General features: G+C 40.4%; 1 long non-coding RNA gene across 1 annotated transcript; it reads left to right on the top strand.

Annotated features, from left to right (window-relative positions):
* Window positions 1–2,330: 2,330 nt before the first annotated feature.
* Window positions 2,331–12,080, top strand: LOC131134574 (uncharacterized). The gene is made up of 3 exons (XR_009131413.1): window positions 2,331–2,435; window positions 7,566–7,673; window positions 8,602–12,080. It is a non-coding gene; the product is annotated as an uncharacterized LOC131134574 (long non-coding RNA).
* Window positions 12,081–15,450: the final 3,370 nt, after the last annotated feature.

Genomic DNA, 15,450 nt, shown 5'->3' with positions numbered 1-15,450 from the left:
GCAAAAACTCAAGCAAAGATTCTTGTTCACTTTGAACAATATTATTACCTTTCTAAAGCACGAGGGTGAAAGATATAACCAAAACTGACCCGCATATAAGATGACTCTTTTCTTCCAAAAACAGACAAAATCAAATACCAAAAAATATTTTCAATATTCGTCAAGATAATTGATTGGAATAACAAAAATGAGGTTTGATTGGATGACAAGGATCTGGTATTATTTTGTCGATGGTAATGTATGTACTGTCTAACTATTAGGTCCTATATGCAGTATTATTACTTATTACTTTATTCTTCCTTATTTCTTTAAATTCTTAAACATTTGTTTTGCTATTTGTTATTTAATCCAATCAAACACCATAATTCAAATTGCTTTGACAACTACATTCAAGAAGCAGTGATATCAGTACAGTACAGTTTACAGTATAAATATTGGAACTGGCGCTATTCCTTGTGTGTACAAGCCTTCTTGCTTCTTCGCCCTGCATTGCATCAACAATAGCATGCAAGTACACATACAGTATATGATGCAACTGCCCGACTGTGACGCGCTGCCATCAAATTCAAATATGTCAAACATGTACCACACATGAAGTGTCGCCGTGAGCGCTGGAAGTTAATTGCCAGCCAACTGCGCCTCACGCTGACACAAAAGTGTGCCTCGTACGTCATGACCGGATGCTAAAAAAGTCGCTTTTTGACAGCCTGGCATGAGAACAGAGCGTACATTGTGTGGTTCGAGGGCAATGGCGAAAGAAGCCGGGGTTGTGATGACGGAATGGGAGGAGGTGATGGCGTCATCCATGTAAAAATATTGGCGGGGAAATATTTGGCTGGCAGAGATCGACAGGAGGAATTTAAACGGGCTCCACTCCAGTCCTGTAGGTGGCGATAATTAGTTACAACTCCATTGCTAGGTGATTGCTCAGTGCTTTTTAGTACCTAATGAACATAATAATAAACAAATAAATAGAATGAACAGAATACATTAGAAAACTGGCAATAATACTGTAGCTGATCTGCACTGACATTGGCTAAATATACTCTGCGTTGTGTTCTGGTTTGAAAAAACGAGGTGGGAGGCTGCAATTCCTTCGCCAACCAGAGGGGGCGTTTATTTCCTCTGTGCACAACAAACACAATGTACAGCAGCGTCAACACACTTGCAGTTCCTCGTCCTCAGCAGTCCAAAAGACGACTGAAGAGACTCTTTATGCAAATTAAATACAACAATAAGGGACCAACATACCTGTGCACAACAAACAAAATGTGAAACGTGGTGAAACGTGTAACATATTCACACTTTATTCAATTAATAATTGCTGCCACGACGATCATACCTCGTACTCAGCAGTCCAAAAGGCGATTGAAGAGGAGCGCGCCAGAAAGGCAGGAAGTGACATCACATGCTGTCAAAGTTCACATAACAACAATAAATGCAAATAAAATAATGGACTATGTAAAATTAAGTAAATTAACACATCGGTTACAATAAATCATATGATTCTGAAAATAAATAGTTACAAAAATAATATAAAATATAAAACCATATAAAATATTTCATACTTATTTGTAGCATTTGTATACCATGCCACGTGAACACTTACAGAGGCATCCTAACGTCGCTTGCAATGCTTGAAATCAAATAATTCACATTATTATTACTTTTAATATTTAAAATATTTTTCGGTTTAAAAAGTGTAGTTTAGAAGTACTGGATGAATCTAATTTGATTCTTCCTTTGGTGCTTCATGACTAAACACGTAAATCATGTGTCTATCCCTAATGATGCACTGAATGACCTTTTGTGCGTAATGTATTTAAGGAGTTAATAGCAGTGCTGAACGCCTCTCTGTCTGCTTTGATTACACGTTTCCACCTCCAAGCCCTCTTACTTGTAAATCAACCAGCAGGTATCTATGTACTGTATGTACAGTATATGAATGAATATGTCTGCAAGGATGTCAGTGAGATGAGGGATGAACAGTATCCGCCTTCTGAGGAGGTCGTAGAGACGTTTAAAAAAAACGACATTACACGGTGGAGATTTTTCATGTTGCTCTCATGTTCCATTATTGTCCAGTAGATGGCGGTAATGGGCATTACACATCAGTGGACATATGGTAAATACCTGAAGAGTAAGTAGGAAAACATGGCGTCTTCTTATGTGAGTGAACGTTTTTAAAAATTATAAATAATTTCAGACACCATCTTACCTCATGTGTAGTGAAAACACATTTAAATACGTGTGTATTACTTTTTAACATTGTGTGTTGTGTTTGTGTTGGCCTTTATGCTAGTCATTTTGATTACTTCCTGTATAAGCAGGAAGTAGGAAGTAAATCTGCCACGTGTGGTTGGAAGACAATTAGAAGGTGAATGGTGGTCAAAGAAATTGTGGGAACAGGCCGTCTTTCAGCTAACATCTTGCTGGTAAGTCTTTTTTATCATTCTTCAAATATTGTGCTGGCTTTTAGCTTTCACTTTTAAGATTGTTTTAAGCAAGCTTTCATGTTGATGTCTGTTTGTTATATTTTCATTTGATTGTTTTGTATGTATGCACACCTTCAGCTATTTAGTTCATTTGATATTAAAATATACATTTTAATAATGATTATAATAATAACAAAAAATAATATATTAAAAACAGAATAGTGCATCTGGCATATAGATGATCTTTGACAAGAGCATTGTTACTGCCCACATTTTACCAGCGGGCAGCTCGTCACATGAACATGAAGAGCCTGACTTGCTTCATACTGCATTACTCACGAAGCATTGCAAACTAGCGGAACAATACAGCAATTCTTAAAGCGGATCTATTATGCTCATTTTCAGCGCTTTGTATTGAGTTGTGGACTCCTATAGAGCAGCTACACACGGTAACTCCCTATAGTGGAGTTAGAATTAGAGTAGAAAGCCCTGTAGATCTTCCAGATTCTGCACCCCTTTCTGCAGTATTTCAATTGACTTTCTGTTTCCTACCCAAACGGTCTGTTTAATTACTCTACCTGCGACCCTCCTCTCGGTGCGCCCACTCCGCTGTTACTGGTCACACTCCCAAGCGCTCCCAAGGACTTCTGGATACGTAGCTCCATGTTTACTAATTGATTTCAATGCATGAAACAACACTATAATTTTGTTGCTGTGCATAAAGAAATAAACATGCATAGGCTAAAAAGCATAAATACAGAAAACCACTCTGTATTCAATATTGTTCTACAATTCTGTTCGGACAATACATAATTGCTTCAGGTGGTGATAGATGTCATAGTTTTCTTTCAAAAACAAGGTCAGTCTTTCTTCATTGTCACTTTTCACCTAAAAAAAATTAAATGAACTCAACTTTGAACTCGTTCAAAATTGAAATGGTGAACGTGAACTATTCATATTTATACTGTGTTCATCCATTTTCCATGCTGCTTATCCTCACTAGGGTTGTGAGGGTATGCTGGGCCTATCCCACCTGACTTTGGACCCTGGATTGGTTGCCGGCCAATCCGAGGGCACATCAAACATCATCATTCACACTCACATTCATACCTATGGACAATTTGGAGTCGCCAATTAACCTAGCATATTTTTGGAATGTGGGAGGAAACCGGAGTACCCGGAGAACAAATTCACACAACTGCCCAAGTGGAGAATCGAAACCAGGTCTTCCTGATCTCCTAACTGTGTGGCCAACATGCTAACGACTCTGCACTGTGCGGACGGATATTTTTCAGTAAATCATTAAAAACAGCTCTTGTTATACCAAGGATATTTGACTAGTTTTTTTATTCAGCACAGCACTTTTGTCACATATATAATCTCTCTGATGATTTTTTCCCCTCCCCAGAAAAAAAAACATCAACACACTCCTGTCGTTAAGGTTCTTTGATTATCGTTAACATTGTGCTTCTGGTTTCCTGTATGTAATTTACTTTATGACATTTATGACTACCATGGTGATTATTTTATCCAAAGTAGGAATAATAGGTTTGTATGCTGTAGACATGCGGGTGTGTCACGCGTGTTTAGTAGGTGATGGGGGCCGAGTGTTGTGGTGCATGCATGTGTCATGTGGGATCAAGCGAGTGGGCAGAATGATTGAGCCACTGTGCATTTGCTGAAAGGCGGTTTTATAGATAGATTTGGAACCATGGAAACACTTCTGCATGTATGATCTAAGTGTGTGAGTTTCTTGGACAATACTGGGTGTTTTTTGTGCTAAGATGATTTCCTGTGCTGACAGCGAGGTCTTCCCTTGTTGCCATAGGTGAGCACTGATGAGAAGCGTGTTTGTGTCTGTGTGTAAAGGCTTAACGTCATTTTTAAGCGTGATGGCTGGAGCCAACAGGCAGGTAATGATCTCAGTGAAGCCATCTCCCCCCCTCCTCCCTATCCCCTCTTCAAATATTTTCACAGTGGAAGAAAAATATGACTTGTCTTATTTGGTGATTGTCACACTGTAAGCGGCTTTTATTTTCTTAGTTCTCTCGTGTCAGTGCCGCTGACAGCAGAAAATGTCAGCGATGCTGTGAAGGCCCTGTTGGCTTGGGAGCAGCTGGGGGTCAACCTGGCAACATCGGGAGGCGGGATTCACCTGAAAGGGGCAGAGCCGGCTTTGCAAGGCATGTTTTTATGAATGATGGAAAGGTAAACAGGACATTTTTATTCTCCTGCTATACTATCATGATGAATTATGATAGCGTAAGTATGCATGACTCATCTGTTAGTTATTTGCAGGAAATGTTGCCACTTGTTACTTACGAGCGCCATGAACAACAACCCCCGACTACAAATCATACAGACTGACGTGACTGCTTGTGTCAGCAAAATTAGTAAGAAAAATATCCCCGTTTATGGTTTTATAATGGGGCAATTAAAATAATCATGCAGAATGTTCAGTATGTCTGCCGGGAGGAAATGGCAGGAATAACAATGATAATTGTTTGATGGGAAATGATTTACAATTGGTTTTAAGTAGTTTGGACTTTGAAACTGTACGTACATGTTTGCTGCTACAGAATGTGGACTACAATGTTTATGCATGAATATTATTTTTCATAATCTTGTACTGAAAACACAATCATTTGTTTCAGAAAATTGCCTAAATCATTCAGTAGTTTTTAGTCTTAATGTATTTTTTGATGTATTAGTATTTAGATTAATTTTATGTTTATAATGTATATTTAATATATGATACAGTTATCCTCTGTATGTATCAGATATGTGAATGTTTATTGAGAAGCATTTATAATTACAATTTCTAATATACATTATTCACAGTTTTTATTCATAATAACGAAGGGAAGAAAAATTTACTGTCAACATATTTGATAAATTTTTAATTGTATATTAACTCATTCCAGTGTCTGGGATTGTCTGGTGACCAGTCCAGGGTCACTCAAACTCAGCTGGGATAGGCTCCGGCATACCGCCACAAACCCTAATTGGTGTTAAGCAGTCAGAAAACGAATGAATTAATAATTCCAGTGTTTCCCAACAGGGCTGTGATCTATTTGTGGCAGTGGTAGGTTGCAGGGACATAGTGATGTAATTGGCAAATTAGCATAATTGGCAATTTTATTTAATTATATTATTAGAGTTTAGTGTTGTGAAAAGGTTGTGATGAGCCTCACTATTGTCAATGTTTACGATATCGTGTGCGTGCGTGCATGTGTGTGCATGTGCTGGAGCTTGTGAGTGTGTGTGCGCATGAGTTCCAGCGCTAACAGAGCGTTAACGTTAACAGAGCCTGGAGTGTATGGCACTGTGCCAGCAGATGGCAGATAAGATCTTGAAAGAAACATTACAGTATTACATTCTCATTTCAAATTGCTCACATGTTTATAGCAACCAGCGTCACAACAGCTGGAGGAGGGGGGGGGGGGGGACCAGCCTTTTGGCAGGGACCAGAAGGTCTCGCTCTGCAAGGAGTTTGATGACCAATGACAGCAAGAGGAGCTGACTCATTCGAGCGTGTCTTCAAATATAAAGACGGTTTTGTCAGCAGCACACACACACACACACACACACACACACACACACACACACACACAAACTGTGTTTTATGTATGTGTGTTGTTGCGCTCATCTGTGTTTTTTGTGTGTTGAGTGCACATGCTCATGGTGGCACAGCTCAAGGTGGCCGAGCATGGCTCACCCCACACAGTAGTAATTTGGTCCAGTGCACTTGGTAGACTGGACTGCGCCGAGATGGGCGTGGCAGCGCCCAGAGGTGTCCACATTTGCAGCATGGCACAGTGACAATTTTGTAAGAAAAAAGCATGTAACATGATTTCTTCTATTGTGCAAGAGAGAGCCATCACCTGTTTTTGCCTCGTGCAAAAAAAAACGTAAATGTCATTGAAATGCATCTTTAAGATTGGCTGTTTTCGGGTAGCGGATGAGTTAAGAATGGTTGTGAATTTCATGCTATATAGAATATTGTTTCCGCTTTTAAAAGGAAAATGCCAGAGGAGTAATGTATACCAAAGTAACTGCTTGATTGCCTGATCGCTGTAAGCACTTTATTCCATGAGGCGGATAACGCAATACTATTTTCAGTTCCGCGGGCCAGATGAAATTGCAGCATGTACATAATTGTGAGTGTGTATATTTGTGCACATACAGTATGTGCATATTTTGTGTGTGTGTGTACATACAATGTGTGATAATGTCACTATGTGTCAGTGTGTTTCAGTGTATGTGTTTGTTCGGAGGTAAATGAGGAGGGGAGTGTGTGAGGTAGGATGGATGTCCTGGGTTCTGACATGACTCCTTGCCTGCAGGCTGAGTGCACAAACAACATAGCAAGCTGGTGAAGCACAAGGCTGTGAGCCATGCTTGACTATACCTTTATTATTTCATACGCACTCCAAGCTGATGAAACACAAGGGCAGAGCAGATGGATGAGATATATAATGCCACATTTATGTGTTTGTGTGTGTTGACAAGACGATCTGTCACCGTGTCAACAGCTGGCGAGTGAAAGACATCCATTCTTTGACAACATATATCACATAGTGAAACAGGCCTGCTATTATACTGCTGTTTTTTTTATCTAATCCTGCAAGCTGGATGTCTTTGCTTTAACCTGCTTTACGCTTACATAAAGTCTGATGACAGACTAACTGCAGAAGGAGAAATGATTTTTTCTTATTGAGCGACTTCCCATACAAAATAATTGAATGGTTATTATTATTTTAGGCAGTCACTTCAACACTGTAAATGCTTTAATTAGCATCAGGGCGTATGTTTACCTAAACCAAAGAGGACTGAGCGTTAATTGGAAGCCGGTGACCATTGGAGAGAGGCTGTTATTTCTGAAATGTGAAAACTCATGTCAATTGGAGACTAGATACTGTCCACAAGTGTGAATGTGAGTGTTTGCATATCTGATTGGCGGATTGGCTAGGTCCCCTTTCATTCCTCAGTGGTACCGGGGTATTGACAGCCTTTAGGTGGCATATTTGCTTGCACCTGGGAATTGCTAAGATTTGCCAAATTCAGTTGTGACATTTTATTTTTTATTTTTAATATTATTAAACTTGGTACCTTGCTTTCTCTCTCTAGGTCGAGGTCAAATGGAGAGTCCAGTCACGTCAGTCGAATTCCACAGAGGTCTCCTTTCTGCATCCCTCCTCAGACTGTCCATGTATGTTGGTGTGAGACGTCTTCTAGGTAGGTGGCCGTTAAATTGGGAACCATAGCACTTGTTAGCATAGCACACTTGTTGGAAGTGACCTGCCACTTTGTCACTCAGCCTTGGTAGCTCTCAGTATAGATGCTTTGTTGTTCATGTGCTTGTTAATGTGCTTTTTCTGGCCAACCACCCAATGCATTCTAGTGTAGCATCTATCCAAAAAAGGGCTTCAGAGTCCATGATTCACGGACATAGAGGAGGATGGAGTCAGTGGTTGCTTGGAAGATCTGATTTTAATGTTGAATTTCTAAGGCCCGGCCAGCCCCTTCCTTACCCTAAGGTCCTGTTCCATAGAACAGATCCAGGAACACCTTTCAACCCCAACTATTTCCAAGTGTAACAGTAAGTACTGCTGGTGGTTTGAGCATATATTTTCGGAAATGATTATGTGTGTGTAAATGATCGACAGCCGTCATTACCAATGAAAACTATTTTCAGGATGTGCACTGTAATCAGCGGACGTTCAACAGTTACAGGGCGGCATGTTGTTCCTGTAAGACCAGTTGTAATTGATGCTAAACAGTGAACAAGTGCAAAGGTCAAACGTGCTAAAGTCATTTCAACGAAGATCAAAGTATGAACACCAACTAACCTCTTGCACAATTGCTCTTGCTCTCTGACAAAGTACATTAAAGCCCTGATGATGTTTTTCTTTCCTGTTAGAGTGGGTGGGAGTGATCCAATTGCTTTGATTAATGGGGTCTAGGTGCTTCCTGATTATAGTCATGCAACTGGAAGGGGGGTTGAAAAATGAAGACTATTATCACTGCAGGTTTAGGAATAATGAAGCAAATGATCATTGGATTAAAAATAACAAGAGGGGGAACCCCCTCCCCCCCCAGCTCTTTTATTTCCTTGCACCAAAGTAAAACGCTACCAGAGACTCAAGGGGGATTTTCTTTGCAGTAGAGGGATCTGCTGCTGATTGAAATGAATCATCCCGATATCACAGCTCCTTACAACTCGATCCTGGGGACAGATGGAGCAGTCATCTGAGAGGACACTTTCTCTAATCCTTGCTTCACTCGTGTGCTTTGGCATTCTGGGGTGTTGCACAGAGGAGGGAGCGAGAGAAGGGGGAGAAAGCGGATGGCCCATGACCCTGTGGGCTTTCAAAGGCACATGGAAAGGCACACTGGAAACGTCTTGCAAAACACACATTAGTCCAAGAGGCATTTTGCCAGGGAACCCTGATTTCATGGTGGACAGATGAGAATGTTTCAAAAAATGACACAAAGGTGTGAAGGGGAATGTTTTCTTAGTCTTCCATCGCAAGTGGTTTGTTGTTGGTGTCGAAAGGTCAACTTGTCAGACCTCGTCGTCCGATCCTGCCTTTGACCCCTTCTCACCTTTTCTATGGGCTCCAGTTTCACAGAACCAGAAAATACCAGGTAAATACATTCTGATAAATACACGTTTTTAAAAAAAAAGTGGTAATTGTTTTAATTCTGTAAAGCACTTTGTGTTGCATGTCTTTGCAGGAAAAGTGCTATACAAATAAAGTTGATTTGATTTGATCATGCCACAGTATTGCAGCACTGTCAAAGATACGGCCCGCTATACGTTGTGGTCAAAATGCTTTGGAAGACATGCTAGCATACATTTAATACTGATATCATCACACTTTTAGACTCATTAGCTAACTAGTCTAATACTTAAGTATTACTATTACTTAAGTAAAAAGTAGTTGCCAGTAAATGGTACATGGTAAAATACGGGCCGCTTGGTCTGCCCTGCAGAGGATAATCCACCCGAGAGGACCATGTTTTTTTTTTTTTTTATTATATTTTGCTTGTGTGTGCATGAGCATGCCTGTCTAGGCTGGCGTAAAAGTTCCCTCCTATTTCACTTAAATATATCATATAGCAGACATTTTTTGGATTTGAATACCTTTTAACACTAATTATTGGAACACAAAATTTGCATACACAAGTGAAGCCAATCATTAGAGAGGATATTTAAGGTGGCCAATCGCAAGTTGCATTATCTCTGAAGAGTAGCACCATGGTAGCCTCAAAACAACTGTCAAATGACCTGAAATCAAATATTGTTCAACATCATGGTTTAGGGGAAGGATACACAAAGCTAGCTCAGAGATTTCAACTGTCAGCTTCCAGTGACTAAATGGGAAACCACAGGCACAGTTCTAGTTAAGACCCGAAATGGCAGGCCAATGGTCAAAAATATCTTTGATTTTGTTTAAATAATTATTGCACACTTTATGTAAATCTGATAAACTTCATTTAACTTCTCATCTATTACTGTGTTCGTCTGCTATATGAAATATTTAACTGAAATCGCTGATCCTAACAACCAGTGATTTACTAAGGAAAATCTGAAATTATCAGGGGTGCTGCCCAAACATTTTCACACCACTGTAAATAGAATTGTGCTCATGTGTGTTGCAATGTGTGGAGGACAGGAAGTAATGCCACGGGTTCAAAGTTGAGTTTTAACCTGGCATGGGTTTTGACCGCCACCAATTTTGCACAGTTGAGGCTTAAACCTTAAACTACTTGCACTGGATAGATGTCCCTTTTTAGCATTGTCATGTTTTAAGTGAAGCATGTTGATGGATGTCCAGTCTTAGTTGTGCAGGCACAATGTCTCCATTGTTGAATAAATCTGTTAAATATTCTTTGTGCTTGAGTGGCTGAATACAAAGAAAGTCGGAGTTCTCTGTGTTGACTGACAGAATCTGTGGCACATAAATGATTTACTCAGCCTTTAATTTCAGGGCAGGGCATACATATCAGTGGATGTCAACATTGGGGCTTGAAAATAAGGGACATTTTCTGATCATCAATGTTGCAACATTTTCTTTGACTTAAATATTTTTTTTCATTTCACATGGCTTTTTTTCACCCCACTTCATTTCATTGCTTTTTACATAAAGTCATCATGTGGATCTCTGGCATTCCCAAGCAAATGTACCCAACACATGTAATGTGGGTATCGTTTACATATTGTATGATATTGGTACGTTTGAAATGATGCCAGGGACCCATTATGCTTGTCCCCCTTTTCTGACCTATAAATGTTGTATTCCCATGTTAAATGATGCCTCCATCCATCCATTTTCCTCCGCTTATCCGGGTCGCGGGGCCAGCAGTCTCAGTAGGGAAGCCCAGACTTCCCGGTCCCCGGCCACCTCCTCCAGCTCCACCGGGAGGACACCAAGGCGTTCCCAGGCCAGCTGTGAGACACAATCCCTTGAGCGTGTCCTAGGTCTGCCCCGGGGCCTTTTTCTGGCTGGGCATGCCCGGAACACCTCACCAAGGAGGCGTCCAGCAGGCATTGTAAACGATGCCTAAGTTTCAGATAATGAGTTTTGCGCATTTGGAAGTGAGAAGTGAAAGAAGTTTGGGATGGCTCAAAAAGCATGGTAAAACCGCCCCTTTCTGATGTCACAGAGGGGCTGACTTCCTTATATGCGGGTGGCTGTAAGCTCTCAGCCCCCAAGCTCTACTATTCTGTTTATGACACAAGCTCAGGTAGAAGTCAGTATTTGGTGATTCCCAGCAAGAGAAAAATATTTCAATGAATGTGAAATATCCGTCAAACTGTTGCTGGAGCCGGATGCTGTGCCTCGACGCAGAGGAAACCGGAGAATCGAACTCAGGTCTTCCCGATCCCCTTACTGTGTGGCCACCGTGGACCATTTTCATTTTTGTTCTTGTTCCAGATTCTACGTATATGTATGCTTCCAAGAATGCATTCAAGGTGTTTGCACACTTTGATTGCATGGCCATGCAACCATCTACACTTGCTCATACAGACACACACAACACAACACAACCCCATTGATAAGGCAAGACATTCCACGAAGTAACCATGACAATCCTGACGCGAATCGAGAAATCACCAAGAGTTTGCAGTGGAATCAAAAAAATCACAGGGTGGCTACTTTGAGGAATCTAAAATATATTCAGAGTTATTCCACACTTTTGTTAAGTACATTCATAATTTTGAGAATCTACAATGCAAATGGACACATTGATTGAGAAGGTGCGTCCAAACTTTTGGCCTGCACTGTATGTTTTCAAGAAGCGAGAGCATTCTGATCCACTATTAAACCTGCATGATGTTAAGTGTTTTCCCTCAAGCGGACGTTCAAACAGCCAATAACCAACTGTTACCCACTTATTAAAACAGCATTAAACTTGAATAACTAATAACAAGCTCTTCTAGACCAGTGCACACGTAAATGATCATTTTCATAATTGGATTATACCTCCCACATTCAAGGCAGTGGGGAGGAAACCACGCTGGATGCTTGTAGATTTCCATCTCATTAAGGCCCTTAAACAAGGATGCTTGTAAGGAATTCTTCATTTTATGGAGACAGTAAATCTATCTTCAAAATACAGAAATAAGCACTCTTGCCCAAATATATATAATAAAAACATGTTCCATATAAATAAACAATTGGTATCTTCTGCAGAATCTCCTCCCCTTTTCTCCTTTTGTCCTCAGGTGAAAGGAAATTGTTGCCACATGTGCTGATTGCTCAGTCACTCATGATGTACTCACCCCTCTGACAGTAATCCTGCCTGATCTATGTATGTGTGTGTGTGTGTGTGTGTGTGTGTGTGTATACATAGGTGCATGCATCCCTGCGGGTTGGGTTGTGTACGTTTTTTTTTTTCCATTGGGCCCCTGGTGTGTGTCGACAGCAACCTGCTGGGCGAGCTTAGTGCTTAGATTGACTTGAACTGGTGACACATGTCAGCCCAAAGCATCCTGTTCAGTCAGCAGTCATTTGTAACTGTTGACATGCACCACAGTCAGGAAGTGCGACACTACAGTTGGACCTTGTGGCAATTGATCTTGTTAATTATGTGACATGAGCTGTATGCGTTCATTCATGCATTATTTGCATTCAAGTCTAGTGGCATCTCTAAGGTCCATTGCAGTGGTGGGTGGTGCAGTTGGGACCTGGGCCTTCAGTGGGGCCATGATTTTTGCCCGCAGACACTGTGAGGGCCAGCATTGCCATTCATCTTGACTATGATTCGAACTCAGAACGCCTGCACAATCCAGCCACGCACAAAACAAGAACTCCCACATTATAGATAACTAACATACTGCAAATGACATATTTTTCTGTTTATATTCCCGTTTTGTACATCTGCATGGGCATTAAGATATAACAGTTCTATTAAATGGGAGCAAAACATCATTTATTTATACATTTTATGCAAAAAAAATACTTTCTGTTGTGCAATTTTATTGTTGTCCAATTCAGTGTAAAATCTGATGCATTTTTTATGATTTTCTACCACATTTTACACTTGTACTCAAAATAACTCAACACGTTAAATTCTATTCATTTTAAATGAGAGTTGAATCATTTAGACTCCCACTCTACTTTATGTATTCATGGCTGTATTCTCCCAATTTCCCCCCCAGAGAGATATTTTCCCTTTCTTCTGTTGCCAAATGCTTGCTAATGTGGTAATGGTAATGGTTTACTGAGGGAATCCCAAAGGGATTAATAAAGTATTCTGTCTGTCTAGTTTATTTTGATCATGCGTAATGAAGTTGCATCAGTTGTGTTGCACAATTTGTGCTAGTTAGCAGGATTATGCGAGAACATAACGCCATTTATGCTAAAAGATAGGATCAAATCTTTTCAATAATTTCTAAATGGATAATGCCTAATTGTGAAAATTCATGCATGATACAGTACAAATAATACAGTACAATGACAGCAATATTTTAAACAAAGCATGTCCTATTAAAACAAGTTCACAATGGGAGGTGGTGTTGGTGCAGTATGAGCGCCATAACCATTTTGTAATGCTCATTTAAGCACTTTTCTGCAGGGGTGGGTGCATGAAAAACATACTCCTGCTATGACAGCATTTGTCTTCTCAACGGAAGCTTACAATCCAAATTTTGGACGGCTATTACACAGGACCAAACCGGTGCCAATGGTTTTCATCTTGGGCTGTTTTCAGTGAGGTCAGCTTTCACACACTTGCAAAGATTTTCCACTCGTTCATCTGAACAACCCAGTCCTCCCTGAATTAGACGGAGATTAGAGTGGATTATGCTTCCTCTGAGAATCCCAGTCAGAGAGCTGATATTATATCCATCAGAGGAGACAGTGGGGCAGCACCTGTTACTTCACAGCCGCGTATAAGAGGACAGTCCAAGCCTCGTTTAGGACCTCCTCTTATGTCCATTACTTCATGTTAACCTTTCATATTTCTTCTCCAATAGTGCTCTTTCACTTGAAAGCACTGCAGGAGGAAGAACGTGTTGTGGATTTCATAACATGACTTCATAGCCTGGCAAAAGATGGCTCCGAGAGTGCATGAATGTGGCCCAGGAGGTTTTTTTGAGTGCAAGTGTTTTACAACCCCAGCGTATGAGCCGTGATTCACTAAAATGCAATTATCCTGAAAAAGTAGACTCTAAAGAAAAGGCTATTTGAAGAAAATGGAGTTCATAAAAAAATGGGAGTTATTTACATGGCTAACTGTGCTAATGTTGTAGGGGTTTGGTAATGGAATAGTGGAGGGGAGTAGACCCTGGGCAATTAACCACCACTCTTAAAAGCGCATAAGCACTGCAGGTGCAACACATCTTGTGCGCAATAAAATATGAGAAGTCGCTTGTCCTTAAGTTACTGGATGTTATAACCTGTTATGACACACTGGCAGTGCTTTTTATGTATTTCAGGTTGTAAAATCCGCAAAACACAGCGTAATGATTCTTTTATATAAAAGAGAAATTAATTAGAACATGAACTGAAGGGTGTGTGGTTCAGTTAAAAGGAACTCTGGTGTATTTGCTTGGACCAAAGACATGGACAAGTCTTAACCATGCAGAAATTACAAAGACAAAAATTTTCGTTTTGCACTGGTGGATTTTAAGGAGGTTCTAAGTACAGATTCAAAATGCAAACAGAAGAAATGGAAGTAAGACTAATAACTCATTTTTTTATTAAGCAATTTATTGGAAGCAAGCATTAAAGTGACATAGGCTGTTCGTCAGCTGATCAAATGTTTAAGACCACAGCCTTTGAAAGCCAAAATCTTGGCACAAGTGTGGATTTAATCGATTCTGTCAGGTATTCACACTTTCATCATGGCGCCAGCCATTTGAAACTTCGACCTAAGGGCCGACCAGTTCAAGTGGTTTGTTCGTTTCTTTCGGTTTTTTGTCGCCACAGCCGATCTTTTGATTTGCATACTGATTTTGGCTTGAGCACTTTAAATTCTGACGAATACCAATGATGCTTACTAGTGGAGATTGTAACCCAGGGCGTTTTGTTCCCAAGTCCAGAATGCTAACCACTACACCACTACCAAGTCTAAGTGGTAGACCCAGAAAATGTGACCGGCCCTGAGCTGGAGCTGCTGATGGGCTGTCTGTCAAGACATTGGAGCGATCCTCTCCTCTGCTCAAATGAAGGTTACTGGGAGAGATGGGTTTTAATAAGAAAAAAACATTTTCAAAGGCCTCGTCTTCTTCAACGCCACAAAATTGCCCGTTTTGAAATTAGCAGGACTGCACCAAACATGAGACATTGAAAGTTGGAACCAACTGACCGCAACAAGTCAGGTATTACTGCAACATATAGTTGAGATGTAAGTTGCTGGACCAGACAAACTATGAAAGATGTATGTATTCAACCCAGTTACGTAATATGTACAAAAACTACCCAGTCAAGCCCATACTTGATGCATATGTTCTTATAACTTTCACTTTTACTTGCCTTAAACTCGCCTATATTGCAGGTGA

Source organism: Doryrhamphus excisus, chromosome 8 (assembly GCF_030265055.1).
Source record: "Doryrhamphus excisus isolate RoL2022-K1 chromosome 8, RoL_Dexc_1.0, whole genome shotgun sequence".
Lineage (NCBI taxonomy): Eukaryota > Metazoa > Chordata > Actinopteri > Syngnathiformes > Syngnathidae > Doryrhamphus > Doryrhamphus excisus.
The sequence above is the reverse complement of the archived record's forward strand: the minus strand, read 5'-3'. Positions and strand labels throughout refer to the sequence as shown.